Source organism: Hemitrygon akajei, chromosome 21 (genome assembly GCF_048418815.1).
Source record: "Hemitrygon akajei chromosome 21, sHemAka1.3, whole genome shotgun sequence".
NCBI classification, from domain to species: domain Eukaryota; kingdom Metazoa; phylum Chordata; class Chondrichthyes; order Myliobatiformes; family Dasyatidae; genus Hemitrygon; species Hemitrygon akajei.
This window is the reverse complement of record NC_133144.1, coordinates 38,438,418-38,461,583: the sequence shown is the minus strand read 5'-3', so window position 1 is coordinate 38,461,583 and position 23,166 is coordinate 38,438,418. Positions and strand designations below refer to the sequence as shown.

Below are 23,166 nucleotides of genomic sequence, written 5' to 3'. Positions count from 1 at the left end.
GCAGAGAGAGCAAAACTCGGAGTGGCTTTACTGATTCAAACTCGCGTACTTAAATCCCCCCTCCCGTGGGTCCCTGCGACAAGGGGTGAACATGACGTCAGACCGTCCCCGGAAGGTCTGCCCCGAGCGGGCCGTGCGTCTGCCTGCAGGCCCCGATGGCGGTTCGAGCCCCGTGTGTACGGACCACCACACCACACCACACCACCCCCCCCCCCCCCCCAGAAATGTCCATCAGGGGAGTGGATCCAAGTCCTTGTGGCTTGCCTGGGTGGCCGGCCTTGCTGGCGCGGTGCGGGTACCCTCACTGGATGCTCAATGTCTAAGTGCGCCGGTTTGAGGCGGTCCACTGTAAAAGTCTCTTCCCGGCCACCCACCTCCACGACACACGTGGATCCGCTGTGCCGGATCACCTTGAAGGGTCCCTCGTACGGCCACTGTAGAGATGACCTGTGCATGCCCCTGTGAATAAAAACATGCTCACAGTCTCGGAGGTCTTTAGGGGTGAAGGATGGCGTGGGGCCATGAATGGAGGTCGGGACCGGTGCCAGGGTCCCTACCTTGTCCCGCAGTCTCATTAGCACCGCTGCTGGAGTTTTGTCCGAACCTCGGGCCTCCGGTATGAACTCGCCCGGGACCGTCAGTGGGGCACTGAGGAGGTGCCCAGGTCCTCCTTGGGGCCTGTGCAGATGCCCAGTAGGACCCAGGGAAGCTCGTCTGTCCAGTTGGGGCCCCTGAGGTGCGTCATCAGGGCCGACTTGAGATGCCGGTGGAATCGCTCTACCAAATCGCTGGACTGGGGATGGTACGCTGTGCTGTGATGCAGCTGGGTGCCCAGGAGCTGCGCCAAAGCTGTCCACAAACCAGACGTGAACTGCGCCCCTCTGTCGGAGGCGATGTCCGTTGGGAGGCCGAACCTGGCGATCCAGTTTGCAATGAGCGCCCTGGCGCAGGACTCAGTGGACGTGTCTGCGAGTGGTATGGCTTCCGGCCATCTAGTGAACCTGTCTACTATGGTAAAAGTATACCTGGCACCCCGGGAGACTGGCAGGGGGCCGACGGTGTCCACGTGGATATGTTGGAACCTCCTGTGCATCGGCTGGAACTGCTGGAGGGGAGCCTTCACGTGTCGCTGGACTTTGGCGGTCTGGCAGTGTACGCAGGTCCTGGCCCAGTGTCCGACCTGTTTGCGCAAACCGTGCCAGACGAATCTGTCCGTTACCAGCTTGATGGATGCCCGGATGGACGGGTGGGCCAGGTCGTGCAGGCCAGGTCCTGACCTGCTGGAACCGTGCGTCAGGGTTTGTCGGTAAACACGTCACACCGGAGTCGATCCACTGCCGGGCCGATGGGGATGTCCTCCAACTGTATCCCCGAAACGGCGGTGCGGTAAGCCGGAATCTCGGGGTCCGACCGTTGTGCTTCCGCCAGTGCTGTGTAGTATATTCCTGAGGACGATATGCCTACTGAGTGGAGACGGGGCAAATCAGTGTGTCGGCGATGATGTTGTGCTTCCCTGCGATGTGGCAGACATCCGTGGTGAATTCTGAAATAAAGGACAGGTGCCTCTGCTGCTGAGCCGACCATGGGTCCGATACCTTGGCCAGTGGGAAGGTGAGGGGCTTGTGGTCTGTATACACAGTGAACTCCCTTCCCTCGAGAAAGTACCGGAAATGCCGGATAGCCAGGTAGAGCACTAGCAACTCTCTGTTGAAGGCGCTGTACTTCACCTCTGGTGTCCGTAGTTGCCGGCTGAAGAAAGCAAGTGGTCGCCACTGGTCCTCGACGAGCTGCTCCAGGACTCCGCCAGCTGCCGTGTCGGAAGCGTCGACTGTGAGTGCCATGGGTACATCGACTCTTGGGTGCACTAGGAGGGCCGCCTTCGCCAGCACCTCCTTGGTCTACTCGAATGCCTCCTTGGACTCCGCGTCCCATGCTACTTCTCTGGTCCTGCCGGCCATCAGGTGGAACAAGGGTCTCATGATGCGGGCTGCCGCTGGCACGAACCAATGATAAAAGTTGACCATCCCTACAAACTTCTGCAGGCCCTTGACTGTGCTGGGCTTGGGGAACTGGCAAATGGCCTGGACCTTGTCCGGTAGGGGAACTGTGCCACGTCGGTTGACTCTGTGGCCCAAGAAATCAATCTCTGTCAGCCCGAACTGGCACTTCGCCGGATTGATTGCCAGCCCGTGGTCGCTCAGGCGTCAGCAGAGCTGGCGCATATGTGCCACTTGCTCTTGGTGCGAACTGCTGGCCACCAGGATATCATCCAAGTAAATGAAAATGAACTCGTCCCACCGAGTCCATGAGCCTTTGGAAAGTTTGGGCTGCATTCTTGAGACCGAAAGGCATCCTCAATAATTCGAACAAGCCGAACGGGGTGATGAGGGCTGTCCTGGGCATGTCGTCGGGGTGCACTGGGATCTGATGGTATCCCCTGACCAGGTCAATTTTGGAGAAGATGGTCGCTCCATGCAGGTTCGCTGAGAAGTCCTGGATGTGGGGTACCGGGTATCTGTCGGCGGTTGTGGCGTCGTTGAGCCGTCTGTAGTCTCCGCAGGGCCTCCATCCTCCATCGGATTTGGGCACCATGTGCAGCGGGGATGCCCACAGGCTGTCTGAGCAGCGTACGATTCCCATCTCTTCCATCTTATGGAACTCCTCCTTGGCGAGGTGGAGCTTGTCGGGTGGGAGCCTGCGAGCTCGGGCGTACAGTGACGGTCCTTGCATGGGGATGTGGTGCTGCACACCGTGCTTGGGGTCGGCCGTGGAGAACTGTGGGGTGACTATGGAGGGGAATTCCACCAACACCCTGGCGAATTCGTTACCCGAGAGGGTCACAGAATCCAGGTGGAGGGCCGGCAGCTTGGCTTCTCCGAGCTGGAAAGTTTGGAACGTCTTGGCGTGGATCAAACGCCGGCCTTTTAGGTCGACCAGGAGGCAGTTGGCTCGTAGGAAGTCTGCCCCTAGTAGAGGCTGTGACACCACTGCCAATGTGAAAGTCCAAGTGAAACGGCTGGACCCGAAATGCAGTGAGATAGTTCGCGGGCCGTACATCTGAATACTGGTGCCATTTACAGCGGTGAGTTTGGGGCTTGGGATCGCGTTACGAGTGTCCATGTTCGGGGGAGGAGTATGCTGACTTCGGCCCCAGTGTCTACCAGGAAGCGCCACCTGGATTGCCGCTCCCAAAGGTACAGGAGGCTGTCTCGGTGGCCAGCCATCGTAGCCATTAGCGACGGCTGGCTCCGGCGTTTCCTAGAAAAGCACTTGTGGACGGCAGCAGTGCGCGCCTGAGCCCCATCTTTGGTGATAGAAACACCATTGTTCTGAACTTTCGTCTTTATCCCCCCGTGGGTCTCCGTGGCTTCGGTTGTTGGGCCTGGGCTTTGGGGCGCGCGATCGTGGCTAGGCCAATGGAGGCTGCTCCATGTTGCTTGCTCTGCCAAAGGACGTCTGCTTTAGCCGCGACCCCACGTGAGTCGCTGCAATCCTCACTCGCGAGGAGGAGGCAGATGTCCTCTGGCATTTGCTCGAGGAACAACTGTTCAAATAAAAGGCACGGCTTATGGCTGTCCATGAGCACCAGCATATCGTTCAAGAGCTCGGATGGCGTGCGGTCGCCCAGGCCGTCCATGTGTAGGAGCCACGCAGCCTGTTCGCAGCGGGAGAGTCCGAAAGTACTGATCAGGAGTGCCTTAAGCTTAGTGTACCTGTCCTCCGTTGGTGGCTGGTGTAGGAAGTCAATGATCCGGCCTGCCGTCTCCTAGTCGAGCGCGCTGACCACGTAGTAATACCGCATAGCGTCGGCCGTAATGTCTCTGATATTGAACTGGGCCTCAGCCTGCTCGAACCAAACGTGGGGCTGAGTGGCCCAGAAAGTCGGAAGCTTCAGAGCGATGTGCTGTGCGAATTGCTCAGATTCATGGCTGGTTTCAGAGTCGCTGGTTCCAGATGCCGTCTGGAACGTCGGGGTCACCAATGTAGTGGCGTGCAAGGCGCTACGAAAGGAACACACGGAGGCAGAAAGAGATGAACTCGGAATGGCTTTACTGATTCAACCTTGCGCGCTTAAATCCCCCCTCCCATGGGTCCCTGCAACCAGTGGGGTGACGTGATGTCAGACCGTCCCCGGAAGGTCCTCCCTGAGCGGGTCACGCGTCTGCCTGCATGCCCCAGTGGCGGTTTGAGCCCTGTGTGTGTGGCCCGCCACAAGCACTTGTATGGCAATTACCCCTCAGCAATATGTAAAGTAGATCTGAATCCATTGTCTGATTATGTTATGTAACCCCAAGACATGTCCTTCAATGCAGCTACGTGCTCAATTTTCTATTGAATTTCTAACTGAGGATGTCAATTTGTGAATGTTCTGTATTCCGAGATCATAGTAGCTATTAAATATGTCTGAACTGGGTAAATTTATTTTTCTGGCAAGGACAAGATAGATTCCTTTTTTGTGCCAGAAGTTTGGATCAAACATAAACTGTTGTTGAAAAGCTGATTTTCAATGACTTGGCTTGTTTAAATTGCCACCAGCTGTTATTGAAGATTTAACCAGCAATTCAGTAGCCAGATTTTCTTACCTAAAATATCTTTAAAACAGTGATTCAAACTGCTAACCAATTGTGCCAATTCAAATAATCAGTAAACTAGCAAAACTGACCATTGTCACTTGTAATTTAAGCATAGCTCTTCACCAGACGGTCCATCAATTATCAAGTTCCACATTGTCTAAATAATTCATAGCTCACTACAGATATCCTGTTATGTTTTGTAACTCTAAAAACATAAAACTACTGTAATTGAAATAAAAACATGGGAGAGGCGGGGATACCTTGTGTACTTTGTTTTTACTTAAAGTGAGGAATGCACATAATGACATGGTGGTTGGATGACGTATGTGTGCCATTCACATACTTTGACATATAACTCGTAATGAATTATTTAAACAACAAAGTATGCTCAATCAAACATGTGTTTACAATATTACTGAAAAATTAAATACACTACTCTCTTCCCTGCTTAGCTATAAACTCCAACTCAATTTATGATACATGTCCACTATACACAGTATAATATATAATACAACTACTGTACTATATAGACATCCACAGTATAGTAAATTTTAAATTGTTCCATTTAGTCCTGAAGATTTAATCACTGTGGAGAATATTTTACTATTGTTGTATAGTGTCTATCCTGATAAGTGGGGTCACTGTGCTTGACAGGAGATTTGAGGCTGTGAAACACTCTAAGGTTCTGGGGCCTCCTCCATGGTGGTTGTAGGAGTTGACTCTGGGACTGTAAGAAGTGGTTTTGGACAGCTCTGGCACATTTCTTCTCTAACAATTGACTCTGCTCTCTTCTACTGACCAATGTGTCATCTCCAGATGATAACAGACACAATCTCCACTGGGTTGGAGAATGGTCCTGTTCTGTCCTTAATTTTCAAAGTACCCATTTTTGATCACCTCTGTAGTCTCTCGACAGGACTGCTTGTCCAGGAGTGAAACATCGAACCTCCTTGTTTGAGTAGCCTTTAATTTGTCTCAGCTATTGAGACTGGGTTTAAGGATATCCAAGTGTGAACACAAGGGATGACCCAGGAACAGCATAGCTAGTGAGTTGTTGGTTGTGGAGGGTGCTGCATTATGATATGCAAGGAGAAATTTGGCAAGCTTCTGATTCAGAGTCAGTGTAGTATGTTCTGATGACATTGCTCACAGTTTGTTCTTTAGACTCTGGACACCTTTCCGCCACGCTATTTGTAGCTGGGTGGTACAGTGCAGATGTAATATGTCTTACTCCATTCATTCTCAGGAATGACTGTAACTGTTCTGCATTGTCACTGACTGTGCTCCATTATCACTGACTAAGTGTTCTAAAGCACCAGTCCTTGAGGAGGGGCTTCTCAACACATCAACAAGCTGTAGTGGAGGCTTTTGGGAATACTTCTTGTCACTTTATAGTTGCATCCACTAATACCAAGAAATTTGTGCTCATGAATGGTCCAACAAAATCTACATGAATTCTCAGCCTGGGAAATGCAGGCCATTCCCAGGGATGGAGATGTGCTGCTCTTGGCATCTTCTGGACGTGGTGGAATCCTGAACAGTGCATGGTGGGCTACTCGATCTGCTGAACTATCCCAGGTCACCAGACAAAGCTTCAAGCCAATGCTTTTATTTTGACTATGCTTAGATGACCGGCATGTACTGTAGCTCTTCCAACGCTTTAGCTCTCAGCTTTAAAGGTACAACAACTCTCAATCTCCACATAAGGCAACCTCCATCAAGAGCAATTTCATCCTGGTGCTGGTAAAAATGGAGGATCTGGGATTTCTGCTATACATTCCAACCATTCTGGGTGGCAATGTACACATGAGACAGTGTGGGGTCTTTTCTGGTTTCCCTTTGGATCATCTCTGCCATAAAGGGAGACTTTTGATATCCATTAGGGAAAATATGTCTACAGGTGTGTACTCCTTGGTAACTTTTTCAGGTATTTCTCTCTCCAAGGGAAAATGGGACCATCCATCAGCAATTCCATGATTAATTGTCCTCTTGAATTCGATCTTCTAATTGTGTCTTCAAAAAAACAGAGCCAATCTCTGCATTCGTGTGGCTGCTGTTAGTGGAGCACCCTTCTGTGGATTGAAAATGACACTACTGTTTGATGATCAGTAATAAAATACTCTCCCATGCAAGTACTGGTTGAAATGTTTTACACCCCAACCAGACTCAAGGCCTCTCTGTCGGTCTGTGCATAATTTTTCTCTGCAGCGGTAAGAGAACCTGATGGGAATGTTACCACTTCTTTTACCTCCTTGAAAGCCAACTCACGCTGCTTTGTCCATTGCCATATCTTCCCAATCTGTAGTAATGAGTTTAAGAGGTGGAGCTCAATAACCAGGTCAGGCAGGAACCTGCTATACTACTTAACAAATCCTTAAAAGGACCTCAACTGTGAAATGTCTTTTGACCTTGGGACATCCACCTCTGCTTGAACTTTCTCAGAGTACTTGGGTACTTCTTTGCTTCAATAGTGTGACAACAGTAAGTGATACTTGGTTTAAAGAATTAACATTTGTTGCGTCCTGCTGTGAGCCAATAATCTAATATTCAACACAGTCTTGAGATTTTGGAAATATTCCTTGTCATCCTTTCTGGTAGCAATGGTGCCATCCAAGTAACAATTGAAGGCCTGGACAGCTTTGCAGCGCCTGGTCCATAGCTTTCTGCAGAATGTAGGTGCAGCTGCTACTCCAAAATATTACAATGATACAGCCCTTTGTGAGTATGGTGAGAATCACTTTGGATTCTTCTTTCTTCTCTATCTCTAGGGAGGCCTCAGCTAAGTCCACTTTGCTTAAGTGTTTTTTTCCAGAAAGGTTTGCAATATCCTCTATCTTGGGCAGAGGGTATTGATCTACTTTCAATATTGGGTTGATGGTGACCTTCAGATCTCCACAGAGCTTGACAGACACATTCTTCTTGGCTGCTGGGACCACTGCGTTGCCCATGGGCTCCACTCAACCTTGGAAAGAATTCCCTCAGCTTCCATGCGATCTAGCTCACTGGCTACTTGATCACTGATGATATAAAGAACCAGATGAACTTTGCAAAACTCAGGCATGGCATTTTGATTTAACACTATCTAACTTTGACTTGTCTGAGTTTTCCGATGCCACCCTTGAACATTGCTGTGGCATCATCCAGTTCGTTCATTTGTTATGTGCCATGTCATATGATGTTGGCGATTGTGGTCTTTCAATGTCCATGATTGTTCTTAGCAAATTTTTCATGGAAGTGGTTTGCCATTGCATTCTTCTAGGCAGTGTCTTTACGCGACAGGTGACCCCAGCCATTATCAATACTCTTCAGAGACTGTCTGCCTGGTGTCAGTGGTTGCACCAACTGCATATAAGACCATCCGCCCTCCAGCTCCCATGACTTCACATTACCCTGATTGGGAACTAAGCAGGTGCTACACCTTGCCCAATGGTGACCTGAAGGCTAGTAAAAGGAAGAAGCGCCTTACACATCCTTTAGTCAAGACGTATCTCCACCCCACCACCCACATCCAGTATCTTTCATAATTTGTTTTTAGTTGACTATTGCAGGGGATGTGATATGCAAATCATGGATGGATCTTCAATCAAATTGTAATTGTCTCAGCCACTATTGATCCCACAAAGCTATACCCTCAATATGGCTTGTTGATTGTTGTATTTCATTGCTACAAATGTCATTCCTACAGGAGTTATCTTTTCTCCAGTACAAGTTCTTATTTGGATATCTGCAGGCTTCAGTTCAGTATCTTTGAAATGCTGCTCAAACTCATTTTGTGGAATGACTGGAACAGCCAAACTGGTGTCCAATTCCATTTCAATTAATTTGCCATTCACTTCAGGTGCTTCTCTGAGAGTTTTCACATTGTAAGTCCTGTGTCACTCTCATCATTATCAGATTTTTCATTAACTACATGCAGATTAGCATTTTTTCTGAAACTGCAACTTGAATTTTTTATCTTTATCTCTGTGCAGTCCATTTATTTTTAGCTGCCCGACATGCTCTTTGTACAGTACGAGTCCTACTTTGTTGCATTTTCTGCAAGTTTCACCTTTAAATCTGCACTGCTCTGGTGTGTGTGAGTCCCTGCCACAACGGTAACACTACTTGTTCAGCCAGGTCAGTTTCTGTTTAGACCATGAGTTCCCAATCTTTATGCCGTGAACAACTACCATGAACTGAGGGATCTGTGGAACCCAGCTTGGGAACCCCCGTTTTAGACGTTGCAGTTTTGTTCATGCTCGCTGTCATTCCTGACTGCAATTCAATCGTGTCTCTGGTGTTTCCATTGATTCAGCAATTTTAACTACTCTTAAAAGTAATTTGTGCCTCAGTTAGGAGTCATTTTTGAATGCTTTCTTGTAAGATTCCACAAACTAAACAATCTCTCAGTGCATCAGTAAGCCGATAACCAAACTTACAATGCTCTATCTCTTCAATTCAGCACATACACTGAAATGGACTTCCCTTCCTTTTAATTCCTCTTTTGAAACCTAAAGCATTCTGCAGTCAACAATCACTTTTTCTAGATGTTCCTGCATTACTTTCATAATATCAGCAAAGCTCATTTTGGCTGGTTTGGTTGGTTGTAAGAAAACTTACAGTTTTCTAAGTAAACTGTATGCCTTTAACCCCAAAGGACTCAGCAAAGCTGGCACTCATTTCTCATTGCCTATTCCATTTGCTTTAAAATACTACTCAATTCACTCAGTATACATATTCCTATGATTTCTTATGCAACTGAATGTGTATCTTTCTGATACAGTATAGCCAAATATTTCTGTTCTTTTTTTTAATGTATAATTATTATCACCCAGTACTCACTGTTTATGAACCCATGAGTTTGTCAATGTTCTGCCTTTCTCATAACTCAACGATTTCTGTCTTGCAATCATTTCTTTGTCTTGCAAAGAAAGTGTGCTGCACTTCTTTTTAACACTAGTATCTCATTGTGCTTCAACAGGTAAATCATCTCAGGTTCATTTTAAAACTTATTCATTATCACTGTAATGTTTCGTAACTCTAAAACATAAAACTAATCAAAACAAAAACATGGAAGAGCCGGAAATAACTTGTGTACTTCATTTTTACCTTAAGTGAAGGGGGCACGTAATGACATGGTGGTATGATGAAGTACGTATGCCATTCATGCACTTTAACATAGAAGCCATAATGAATTATTTAAACAACAAAATATGATTAAACAAACAATATATATACAATATTACTGAAATATTAATTATGTGACTTATCCTTATCCATTTCTGAAAGGCAGGCACTCAGATGCTTGAGACTACACTTCTGAAAACCTCTCCAGATATATTAATTACAGCAACTTTACCCTAAACTTTTCATTACTTGCAGACAATAGTAGGAGAGGAAAATACTTGCGATCCAATATTTTATATATTAGATATTATTTATAACAGATTATCCAACACACCAAGTATTATTGTGGGTGCTAATTATGAGATTTCAGAATTAATTTAGTTTTCCAGTCATGAAGTAACAAAATGCCCTTAACTTTTTAAAACTCTTTTAATAATGAGATTCATTCATCCAAATATATTAAAGGCAGACAATGAAGTGAAAATAGGAGAAAAAAAGAACAGCGGGAAGCAAGAATAGCTTTGGAAAGTTAATCATATATATCAGATGGTACAGACTCCAGTGAACTTAGTGCATTCACTGTGACTGAACTTGACAGATAACATTTTTATATGCAATTTGGTAGATCATAGCAGCTATTATGAATTATCAGGGCTATTGGAGATGGAGAAAATGAAATGTTTTCCACAGTAGTTACATGTGTGCTCTTTGTGTACTGTATAGATAATGGGATTAGAACAGTTATAACACCTGCTTGCCAGGAAGTCCTTCATAATCCTTTTGCATATTGTTTCATTTTGTAATATGTTGTCCACACTCATGATTGGAATTTATCGGCCTAGTTACTTTACTAGTTCTTGAGGTAATGTTAATATGTTTGATATTGTTTGGACATCCGTTTACTCTGTGATTTATGCTTTCCTGCAGAAGTTTTCCCAACAATGCCAAATAATTAAATTGAAGAAAGTATGTTTAGATATAAATATAACATTGAGGCAAACATATTCTCAAATAGTTTTCATGTATATCAATCAAAATAGAAAAACAAAATTAACCTAACATAATTAAAAGTGGCTCCTGTATCTTCATGATTAAATCCATATGAAAAGATGTTTCACAAAACTGACTAATATTTGGACAATTTGGACAATGCAATTAGATGCTTTAGCTAAAACAGCTTTAAAATGCTCAGCAGATCAGGTAGCATTTGTGGAGAGAAAAACAGAAGCAGAATTAACATTTTAGGTTGATGAAATTAACAAACACGTGGAATGTTAGCTCTTGCCTTTCCCTCCACAGACACTGACTTAACCATAGAGTCATAGAACATTACAGCACAGAAACAGTCCCTTTGGCCCATCTAGTCCATGCCAAATTATTATTCTCCCTAGTCCCATTGCCCTGAACCTGGACCATGGCCCTTGATAAAGGTTCAAAGGTTCATTTTATTATTGAAGTATGCAGAACGCAACTCTGAGATTTGTCTTCTCCAGATAGCCATGTAACAAGAAAAACCATGGAAATCATTGAAAGAAAAGTTATCAACCTCCCCCCACCCCACACACACAAAAAAGAAACATAAAACGGAAACACACAAACTCCAACTCCCTCCCTCGCACAATAATTTAACAGATCACCCACACAGCAAATGGCAGCTAGAACATCAAACCACAAACCCCCAGCCCTCTCTCTCAGGAAAAAAACTAACCTATCATCCATACAGAAAAAAACAGCAACAATAACATCAAGCCTTCAACCCCCTCTCTTACACACAAAAAGTTAACAAATTGCCCACATGGTAAAACACCAACAAGAACGTCAGATCCCAAATCCCCAACCCCTCCCTCACAGAAGAAAACTAACATCGCCCACCCAAAAAAGAGGAACAAGGACAAAATCTCCATCAGCATTGGCCAGCCATAGAGAGCGACCAGCAAACACAGCAGCATGGCCTTCCATGTGGAGTGGCCTCCGAACACAGCTGCGCTGCCCCCCATAGAAAGCAACCATTTGCTCTCCTCCGCATTTGCCTCAATGTTTCAATCTTCTTCCACGCTTTAATCGGCGAGAGATGGAATCGATTATGACCCCACGCCCCATCTCTGAGCTTCGCCTCAAGGCAGCTCGTGCTCACGCTCCTCTCCTTGAATTTTCTCGGAGACAGCAGAGCACTAGATCGCTCGATTGAACTCCAAACTGTAAGTCTCAGGCTCCAACAGTTTCAAATCACAATTAAGATAAAAAGTATAAGTAGAAGATGTAGAAAAAAATGAAATAATTGACTATCTGGAATATGTTGCCTGAGGAATTGTTGTTCCCCTCCATGTAATTATCTAAACTTCTCTTAAATATTGAAATCAAAACCGCATCCACCACTTCTGCTGGCAGCTGGTTCCACACTCTTACCACCCTCTGAATAAAGAAGTTCCCCCTCATGTTCTCCTTAAACCTTTCACCCTTAACCCAAGACCTCTAGCTCTTCAACAACAGTAGAAAAAGTGTGCTTGCATTTACCCTGTCTATTCCAGCTGAATACTACTAACATCTTCTGTTTCCATTTCAGATTTCCTGCATTTTTTATGCTTTTCTCTGTTAAAAATACCAAGAGAATAGTTGCAAAATGCTTATAACTACATCTGGTCTGGCCTGTGTGTTACACCAAACCCACAGCAATGTGACCGACTTTAAATTTCCATCCTGAAATAGTCTACCAGTGAGTGTATTAAGCTGTCAAAAAACTGTAAGAACAAAATGAATCATACCATTCTTGCTCATCCTGGCAGAGAGTGGGACAACAACATATCCCTACAAAGTCCTCCTTAGTAACATCTGAGGAATAGTCAGAGAGTTGTCCTACTAGCTAATCAGACAACATCATACCTTTCAAATTGGTATAGTTCTGTCTATGTCCCAGACTTCCCAATGACTATTCTGCAGTGTATTTTATCCCAACAGTAAGTCAAATGCACCAGAGGTGTGGCCTTGTAAATCCTCAACATTGACTCCAAACCCTAAAGTCACATGGAATCAGGCCAAACAATAACAAGTAGACTTGCTGCTGATTTCTTCTTGGAAGGCTTAACAAAGTAAATGTGGGAAGGATGATTTTTCTCAGGCTAGGAAATCTAGAACTTTGGGCCACAGTCTCAAAATAAAGGGCTGTACCTTTTGGGCTGAAATAAATTTATTCATCAAGAGGGTGGTACTCCAGAGGGGCCATGGAGCCCCAGTCACTAATTACATTAAGAACAGATTGATAAGGATTCCTGGATATTAACTGAATTGAAGAATATAGGATGATGTAGGGAAAAATGTGTTGAGATAAAAGATTAGCCATGAACCTTAATTATTCCACCCAATCCAATACCATTCTCAATCCTTTAAACACACTTGGTAGTAATCCTTTTAACCTAATGCCCCTTTTAGGACCCTGCTCCCCTCCAAACTGCTCCTCTATCATGACTGCTGTGGCCTAGGATTTGATTCCAATGCTTACACTGGCCCAACCATGCTAATGCCAAGTCCCTTTTATTTGCTGCTTTTGCCAAGAGTACCACATGCCTCACCCACTGTTGTTGTTGCCAGAATCCCATTCCTCCTGCTGCCTCCAAGGCACTCCTCACTCTTGATGCTTCCAGGACCATGCCTGCCTAGTTTTTGCTGCCCCTAATGTACATCTGAAAGAAAACATCTATTAAGTTTGCAGATAACAGAATTAATGCCGTCTGGTCTTCATGCTGAGCTGTCCATGACTGGATTGTCTTGTAAGTACAGAGTCTTCCTAGCCATTAGCAGAACACAAGACTTGGTTAGTAGAACTCTATGTTTATAATGCCCCCAGAGATGTCTTTGATCTGGTCAAAGATCAAGGCAAAGGTATCATTATAATTTTCCTTATGACAACATGGACAGACAAGTGAAGATGTGGTTGAGATAGGTCTTCAAAATTGGAAGGAAGTGTAGTATACTGCAGGTTTGAAGAAACTAATTAGTGAATATTCAATAGGCCAGAGGGTTTTAGTTTTGATGGATTTAAAGGATCAAAGGTTTACTTGCTTCAACAAAAAGTTGTAAACCATTTCTTAAATTATCTCTGGTCTTTGCCACTCATCGTTGAATGACATCTTAATGGAGTGTGTTAATGATAAGAATTTTAAATCCTTTCTTTATGTTAAATATGTTAAGCAACCAAACCTAAGCAAATTTAATAATAGCTGCTTAAAATTAAACAAAAAGTAGAGGCATGTTGTCTCACCACAGTTTTTGATTGTTCCAATAGGAAGGCCAAGATCATACCTGAAGAAAATTCCAGTTCTATCATTGACAGGTACAGTGTAATATTCTTTAAGGGAGTGACAGAGAATGTTGGCACCTAAATCGCCACAATTTAAACTGCAGCGTGCATCTCATTTTTAATACAAATAAAATTACTTCACATTTGTACATTTCAATATTACAGTGTTTTACCATATACAATTGCTATTATGATTCATAGAAATTATTAGCTCACTCAACCATATCATTAAAAATAATGGTTCTTGATGATGACTTATGTTATTTAGAGTCAATCTGACCAGTTAGTATTAATGATAGCACCTTTAAATTACATAGTTTCATGAGTTACAATGCTGTCAGTTTAAAACATAAATCATTAACAGAAATGTTCACCTGAAAGTGAAGAAAAGATGGTTTACTTCTGCATGCTGTTCTTTAATTGATCTCCAACAGTCCCAAAAATTAGTAAGTGTAGTAAATTGGTTTGATATAATCTGTGGTAATTATGCTATACTGGCTTGAACTGGAATAAAGTTAGGGTTAACATCAGTGTAAACCATGTGAAATATCCATATAAAATACATTAAATTGCTAAATGCAGTGCAGTATGTTATTCCATGAATCTAACCATTGAGATATTACATTGAAATAAAATATTATTTAATCATTAAATACAGGTGTTTTGCTTGATTCAGATATATATTCAATACAGAGAGAAAAATCCAAGGGAGAAACTGCATTACATTAAAAAGAACAATGTGGAGAAAGCAATCTGCAGAGAGTAAGCTTTTGTGAAGACTGAAAGCTTTTATAGTAATGAAAGAATAACAGTTTGTGCAATGTATCAACCAACAGGCTTCTTTCATATCCCTCACTAACTGATTGATTGTTGTACCCCTCACTTCCTTACCATGACCTCACCCCTCTCAAGTGATGAAGAACTTTGCCCTTCCCTGTTTCAAGTGAAGTATTGTTACTGACCATGAGCTGGTCTGAAAATGTAAAGAAAACCTTTGAGTCTTTAAAGATCACCAGATCTAACGACACTGTGCTATTGTCTGTGGAAAGTTTGTTTTCCTGGTGGTTAAAGAAAGTAAGGATACAGAACACAGGGAATTTACAGCAACAAGACACTGTTTAGACAGTAATGCAATCAAAATGCCTTGAGTTACACAAGATGGTCACCAGACATACATTATTTGGAGTAAACAGGCACTGCAGATTAATAATAAAAAGCATCTGCTCTGCTATACAGCATCACATCTGTTTCTGAATAAACTGTGGGTCAGATCTGTTCCAAGACCATAATATTATTGTACAGAAACATGAAGAACTATTCTTAACATTTAGTAATAATTTTAAAAACTGGCCTAGGGTTCCTGATGAGAATACCAACAAGTATCTGTCCACTTAGAAATGTTACTACCAGCATAACATTTGGTAAATTAAGAAATAAATTTGACAAAATATTTAAGAATAACTTGCAGTCTGTGACACAAGTGAAACTCTCTCTAAGCTGCTGTATCAATATTCCTTAATCCTCCACTGAGATCTTTTGTTTATAATTTCCCACTACAACACGAGCATTTTCTGATCATTTCATTTAGTTTAGGTTTGCATCTCTATCTTCGTACTCATTAGGAATTCATCCTCATGTACGAACTCAAATAATTTTAAATAATTCCACACACTTGGTTACATGTTCCATTGTTGAAAAGTTTGGTGTGTCTATTGAATTCGGGTTTTTAGACAATATTGGATGGAAAAATATAATGACACCAGAACTTAGTGACCTTAACAAAATGCAAAGTGAGTAATTTATTAGTTTGTGAATACCACTTGACAGCACTGTCAAACAGCACTTTCAGTGTATTTGCAAATGATTGACATCAGCATGACGGGATGATATTTATCCTCTTTTGAGAATAGGACAAACCTGAGTTAGAAACTCAGTAGAAACCTGAGTAGAGTTCTGCAGCAATACTGCCTGACATATCAGTTGGAATTCTTTGAGGAAGTAACAGGCAGGAAAGGAGAGTCAGTGGATGTTGTTTACATAGATTTTCAGAAGGTCTTTGACAAGGTGCTGCAAATGAGTCTGCTTAACAAGATAAAAACCCATAGTATTACAGGAAACTTATTAGCATGGATTGAAGATTGGCAGACTGGTACGAAACAAAGGGTGGGAATAAAGGGGACCTTTTGTGGTTGGCTGCCGGTGACTAGTGGTGTTCCACTGGGGTTGGTGTTGAAATCACTTATTTTCATATTATACGTCAATGATTTGGATGACTGAATTGATCTTTGTGGATACGTTTGCAGACAATATAAAGATAGGTAGAGGGCCAGGAAATGCTAAGAAAGCAGGGAGTCTGCAGGAGGACTTAGGTAGATTGGGAGCATGCGCAAAGAAGTGGCAGATAGAATATAGTGTAGGGATGTGTATGGTCATGCACTTTGGTAGAAGGAATAAAGGCGCAGACTATTTTCTAAATGGGGAGAAAATTCTAAAATCAGAGGTGCAATGCAACTTGGGAGTCCTTGTGCAGGATTCCCTGAAGGTTAACTTTAAAAGAAGTCTTATTTGACCAGACCTCCCCATCCTTCAAGTTTTATCATCTAGAAAGATAACCAAAAAAGGCACATAGGAACGATGTCAACAGCTATTATCCTGTAAGTCATGCAGTGCTGAATTACAAATATTGAAAGGCCAAGATAGAGTAGAGAGGATGTTTCATAGAAACATACAAAACCTACAGCACAATACAGGCCCTTCGGCCCACAAAGTTGTGCCGAACATGTCCCCACCTTAGAAATTACCAGGCTTACATATAGCCCTCTATTTAACTAAGCTCCATGTACCTATCCAAAAGTCTCTTAAAAGACCCCATCGTATCCGCCTCCACCACCGTTGCCGGCAGCCCATTCCACGCACTCACCACGTTCTGAGTGAAGAACTTAACCCTGACGTCTCCTTTGTACCTACTCCCCAGCACCTTAAACCTGTGTCCTTTTGTGGCAACCATTTCAGCCCTGAGAAAAAGCCTCTGACTATCCACACGATCAATGCCTCTCATCATATTATACATCTCTATCAAGTCACCTCTCATCCTCCGTTGCTCCAAGGAGAAAAGGCCGAGTTCACTCAACCTATTCTCATAAGGCATGCTCCCCAATCCAGGCAACATCCTTGTAAATCTCCTCTGCACCCTTTCTATGGTTTCCACATCCTTCCTGTAGTGAGGCAACCAGAACTGAGCACAGTACTCCAAGCAGGGTCTGACCAGGGTCCTATATAGCTGCAACATTACCTCTCGGCTCCTAAATTCAATTCCACGAATGATGAAGGCCAATACGCCGTATGCCTTCTTAACCACAGAGTCAATCTGCGCAGCTGCTTTGAGCGTCCTATGGACTCGGACCCCAAGATCCCTCTGATCCTCCACACTGCCAAGACTCTTACCATTAATACGGTATCCTGCCATCATATTTGATCTACCAAAATGAACCACCTCAGACTTATCTGGGTTGAACTCCATCTGCTACTTCTCAGCCCAGTTTTGCATCCGATCAACTATAGGATTTCCTATCAACACATAGAATGCTGGAGAAACTCAGCAGTCCAGGCAGCATCTATGGAATAAGGGGATGGGGAATGGTGAATGGTGGGGGGGGGGGGGGGGGGGAGGAGAATGCCGTCACCATTCTCCATCCCCTTTCCCTCTCTCACCTTGTCTCCTTGCCTGCCCACTGCTTCCCTCTGGTGCTCCTCCCCTCCTCCCCACTTTTCTTTCTTCCATGGCCTTCTTTTCTCTCCTATCAGACTCCCCCTTCTTCAGCCCTGTATCTCTTTCATCAATCAACTTCCCAGCTCTTTACTTAATCCCTCCCCCTCCCAGTTTCATCTACCACTTGGTTTTTCTCATTCCCCTCCCCCACCTTTTATATCTTCTCCTCATCTTTGTTTTCTCCAGTCCTGCCAAATGGTCTCGGCCCGAAATGTCGACTGTACTTTTTCCATAGGTGCTGCCTGGCCTGCTGAGTTCCTCCAGCATTTTGTGTGTTTTGCTTGGATTGCCAGCATCTACAGAGTTTCTCTTGTTTGAAGCTGTTTCCTTGAGCGGGGGAATATAGGACCAGAGGACACAACCTTGGAATATAAGGACGTCCGTTTAGAACAGAGTTGAAGAGGAATTCCTTTCGCCAAAGGGAAGTGAATCTGTGGAATTCATTGCCACAGATGACTGTGGAGGCAAAGCCATTGAGTATATTTAAAGCAGAGGTTAATAAATTCTTGATTAAAAGAGTGTTAAAGGTTACAGGGAGAAGGCAGAAGGATGGAGTTCAGAGGGATAATAAATCAGCCAGCAATGGTGGGCCAAATGGCCTAATTATGTTCCTATGTCTTATGGTCTTATGATCAAATTAAATAGCAAAGGAGTTTTAAAGAACCAGATAACCTACTTATTCTAATTTTAATGTTTCTATACTCTATATTTCACTGGATAACTTCATTTACTACAACAACAACAACACAGATAGAAGCAACCACATGTTTGATAACCTATCCACCAAACTGAATAACAGCTCCATTTAACAATAATGCATTTTGGCTACATGAATATCCATGCATTGCAGTGATCTACTAGGGCTTTTTTGAAAGCATATGGAGGATCAATAACTTCTACCGCCTATTCCAAAGCATACACTGGGGATGTCCATGTGCATCTCCTATCACTGGCCAAAACCCAGCATTTTTGGAAATGCTTTAGCCCCAGACATTGCAGTGGATCAAGAAAGCAACTCCTCCCCACCTTCAAGGATCATCAAACTCTGAACTGTGAACAACACCGTCATTCCAAGAGTGAATAAAAGTGAAAAACGTAAAGCACCATTTTTCCACATTGATTTTCAACCATCTCAGCATCTACACAATTAAAACTCAAAGTGTGTGCTGAACAGCTGGCTGGTGCGTTTCTGGACATTTTTAATCTCTCCCTCTCCCTCTTGTCTCAAATTGTCCATCATTGTTCCTGTACCTAAGTAAACCAACATAGCATGCCTGAATGATTGGCACCCAGTCGCACTCATCTCAATTGTAAGCAAATAATTTGAGAGACTGGTTAAAGACTACATCTGCAGCATGCTACCACCATCACTGGACCCCCTACAACCTGCCTACCCGAAGAAATTAAAGGGGTTAAAGAGTAATTTCGATGTTGCTGACACACCAGAGAATGCGGTGTTAATTATACACTGTTTTCTGAACATGAGACATTGTTCTTGAAATTGCTAGACCAAGGGTTAAATAAAGAACTGCCTGATGAGACAGTGTCCTCTTATCTCTGATCAGGGAACCCGCCTTGGTGGCTAAGCCATTGTGAATGACTCGGCTATGGTCGAGTCAGCATCCTTACAACCTCCTGTCTCAGCACAAAAGGCGGAACTATTTGCCTTGACGACAGCCTGTATATTGGCCAAGGATAAAGAGGCCAATATTTTTACTGATTCCCCTTACGCTTCTGGGGTGGCTGATGACTTTGGCCAACTGTGGGCCCACCAGGGATTCCTCACTTCCACAGGGACACCTATCCAGAATGCCTCATACGTGAAGATCTTCCTCAGTGCCAGCCTCCTCCCAAAACAATTGGCTATCATTAAGTGCTCAGCGCATCTCTCCGACTCCTCTACAGTTACCCAAGGTAATAATCTGGCAGACCAGGAAGCCAAATTAGCGGCGCAAACTGCCATTTATATTGTCCCCACAGCAGAGAAATTGGCCTTGGCCTGCAGGCTGACCACAACAACGAAAGGTATTCCAGACATGAACACTGTACAACAACTACAGGGGGACCCCCCTGATTCAGAAAAACTAATCTGGAAGACGTATGAGTGTTTGCACTCTGCGTCTGAGAGCCTCTGGCTCACTCCAGTTGGCCAAGTATGTATAACTGATGCTTTGTTACCAATGCTTATTGATTGCCTACATACTGATATGCACCTTGGCAAGGAGGGGATGAGTAACATTTTATTACGCACCTGGTGGCACCCTAGATTGGAAGAGGCAGCACAAGAAAAAATATGATCATGTCTGATATGCCAACAAACAAACACGGGAAAAGGAGTAAAATGTGCCCCAGGAAAAATCCCCTTGCCAAATTGTCCTTTTCAATGTATTCAGCTTGATTTTATCAAACTACCACGTGTACACTGTTCTAAGTATTGTTTAGTGATTGTAGATGTGTTCAGTAGAAGGATTGAAGCCTTTCTGACCACCAATAATAAAGCTTCCACGGTGGTAAGGTTGTTACTTACAGAGATTCAGGGCACCCAAACAGCTAAGTTCAGACAATGGTCCTCATTTTGTGGAAAAAATGAATAAAGAGCTATGCAGTGAACAGCGATTCCACTGTGCCTATCACCTGAAGGCTGCAGGAGTAATGGAACGGGCTAACGGCACCCTGAAAAATAAGCTGGCTAACTTAACAAGTGTATGGGACATTGGAAAAAAGTTGAATTTCCCCATGGGGATGAATAAAGTATCTATCTATCTAATATCTGAAACCGGACTGAACTGGCTTAAGGTCCTTCCGTTAGCTTTGTATCATATGAGGATTACTCCCATTCCACTACTGGAGTATCAGCAGCTGAAATTATTTATGGACATCCCGGAAGGAGCCCATGGGATGGTAACACTCAGCCTCCCACCCAAGTTGACCTTAATGTTATGGGGGATGAATTGCAAAGGTATTTCAGGCAGTTAACATCCTTTCTAAAGTTTCTTCATTCATTCTTAAGCAGGAGGCGCTTAAGCCACAGGAAAAACCAGAGGCGGAGTGGCCGGATTGAAAATTGGAGATTCGGTATTGATAAGGGATTGGGAGCGTCCCAAGCTTGGTCCCCGGTGGAAAGGACTGTTCCAGATAGTTCTGCAAACACTGACGGCCGTTAAGGTTCAAGGACACAGCCGCTGGATCCACCTAAGTGATTGTAAACAATGGGCTCTGCAGGTGGACTAAAGGCTATTATTGGACTTCCCATTGTTATAACTGCCTCCATGGATTTAAGCCTGGAGGATAATTTGTTTTATAAGACCCATATATACTTGCATGGAAATCAAACTGTATGCTATCCGCTTGCCCAGTCAATAGAAGCATTATTTGTGACCACTCCTGGGTGGAAGCCACATCCCCTGTATACCGCAGATGCTTCAAATGCCCCTTGTAGGGAGTAACAGAGAGTTTTAGGAGAGGAATGACAGGAAGATGCATAGAGCTAATAGAATCCAAGGCCCGGTCCCCCGATTGTGCAGGAATCAGACCCAGAAATGAGAACCATAAAGGCAATGGTACAACCTGCTCTGAACTATCTTATCTGTGGTCTAACGATCCTGGAAACAGTACGGAAGAAGGACTAGAGGCCGTTAACAGAGAATTGGCAGAGTTAAGGCTCTACGCACAACAGACTAAGTATGCAGTGGATTATCAGTTGGCCCACGGGGGAGTGTGCACTTTAGTAGGAGATAAGTGTGTCACTCATGTTACTGATGAATCATACAATATAACCCATGCCATCCAGTCTATCAAGAAACATGATGATTTCAGGCAAGGCCCTAAGAAAGGAGATAGCTGGTGAGGGTGGTTACTGGGGAGGATCCTGGGGATCCTATCTACTGCATGGGCTAGGTATTCTTGTCATTATAATCATTGTATGCTGTGTATTAATAACTTGCTTAAATACTGGCTGTAAGGCTCTTATGGATAAGCTGGCAGCGCCTTTTCCAGCCCCCATTTAGTTAGTTATCATGGTATGATAAAAGGAGAGAATGAAGAAATTAAAGGGGTTAAAGAGTAATTTCGATGTTGCTGACACACCAGAGGATGTGGTGTTAATTACACACTGTTTTCTGAACATGAGACATTGTTTTCAAAATTGCTAGATCAAGGTTTAAATAAAGAACTGCCTGATGAGACAATGTCCTAACGCAGGTTCTTAGAAGTAAACGGGAACTATCCAAGCTAAGCAGGTACTTAGAACAATGTTTCGCTAAATGATCAGTTACCTTATGTTACTGTTGCTGGGCAAGTAAAGAAGAAATTGCACAATTGCTTTAACAAGTATACGCAACTACATGTGTATAAAAGAGCCATGCTTGTATGAGTAATTGGAGACCCCTTTGCAGACTCCAAGAGAGTGCTGAAGGAAGGTTCTCCCTAGGAACGAGCTACTAATAAAAAAGCTGTTGCTTTCTCTTCCGTAGTCCTGTGTGTTCTTGCATCGGGTAACGGGTAATAATTAGAAGGAAGGTTTAACATACCGACAGAACCAGTCTACTGATGACACAATAGGCACAGCACTACACACCGTCCTCACTCACCTGGAGAAGAGGGATGCATACGTTAGAGTGCTGTTCCTGATCTACAGTTCACCATTCAACACCATAATTCTCTCCAGTTTTGACCGGAAGCTTAGAAACCTCGGCCCGCACTCCACCTTGTGCAGCTGGATCCTAGACTTCCTATTGGAGCATTGACAGGTGGTAAGGATGGGCTGCCTCACCTCTGCCCCTCTGACCCTCAGCGCAGGTGCCCCCTAGGATTGTGTTCTGAGTCCCCTTCTCTTCTCCCTTTACACCCACAACTGTACTGCCACACTCTGCTGATCAAACTTGCAGATGACATGACTTTGATCAGCCTTATTTCTAATGGTGATGAGACAGCCTACAGAGGAGAGGCTGACGCCCTGATACAGTGACACCACCTCTCCCTCTATGTCCAAAAAACAAAACAGCTGATCATGGATTACAGGAGGAATGGAGACAGGCTTGGCCCAATCAACATCAATGGGTCTGCAGTTGAGAGGATGAGTAGTTTCAAGTTCCTCGGTATACACATCACCAATGAACTCACCTGGACTGTACGTACCAGCTTTGTGGCAAAAAAAAAGCACAACAGCATCTCTTCCACGTCAGGCGATTGAAGAAGTTCGGCATAGGCCCCCAAATCCTCAAGAGCTTCTACAGGCGCACCATTGAGAGCATCCTGACTGGCTATATCACCACCTGGTACAGGAACTTTACCAGCCTTGATTGCTGGTCACTGCAGAGAATGGTACGGACAGCCCAGCGCATCTGTGGATGTGAACTTCCCTCCATTGAGGACATTTATAGCAGCAGGTGCAGGCCTGGAAAATTATTGTGGACACCGGTCAC

General features: G+C 44.0%; 1 protein-coding gene and 1 long non-coding RNA gene across 4 annotated transcripts in view; one reads left to right on the top strand and one right to left on the bottom strand.

The window, feature by feature from the left end:
- LOC140714237 (uncharacterized) overlaps positions 1-22,207 on the top strand; it is an 81,161-nt gene extending 58,954 nt beyond the window's left edge. The window contains exons 2-3 of the long non-coding RNA XR_012095848.1: positions 13,960-14,007; positions 20,757-22,207. This is a non-coding gene — a long non-coding RNA (uncharacterized lncRNA). The remainder of the gene's footprint in view (positions 1-13,959; positions 14,008-20,756) is intronic.
- Positions 1-23,166, bottom strand: part of LOC140714236 (paladin-like) — a 271,350-nt gene that overhangs the window by 18,991 nt on the left and 229,193 nt on the right. The gene's annotated exons all lie outside the window — the stretch shown is intronic.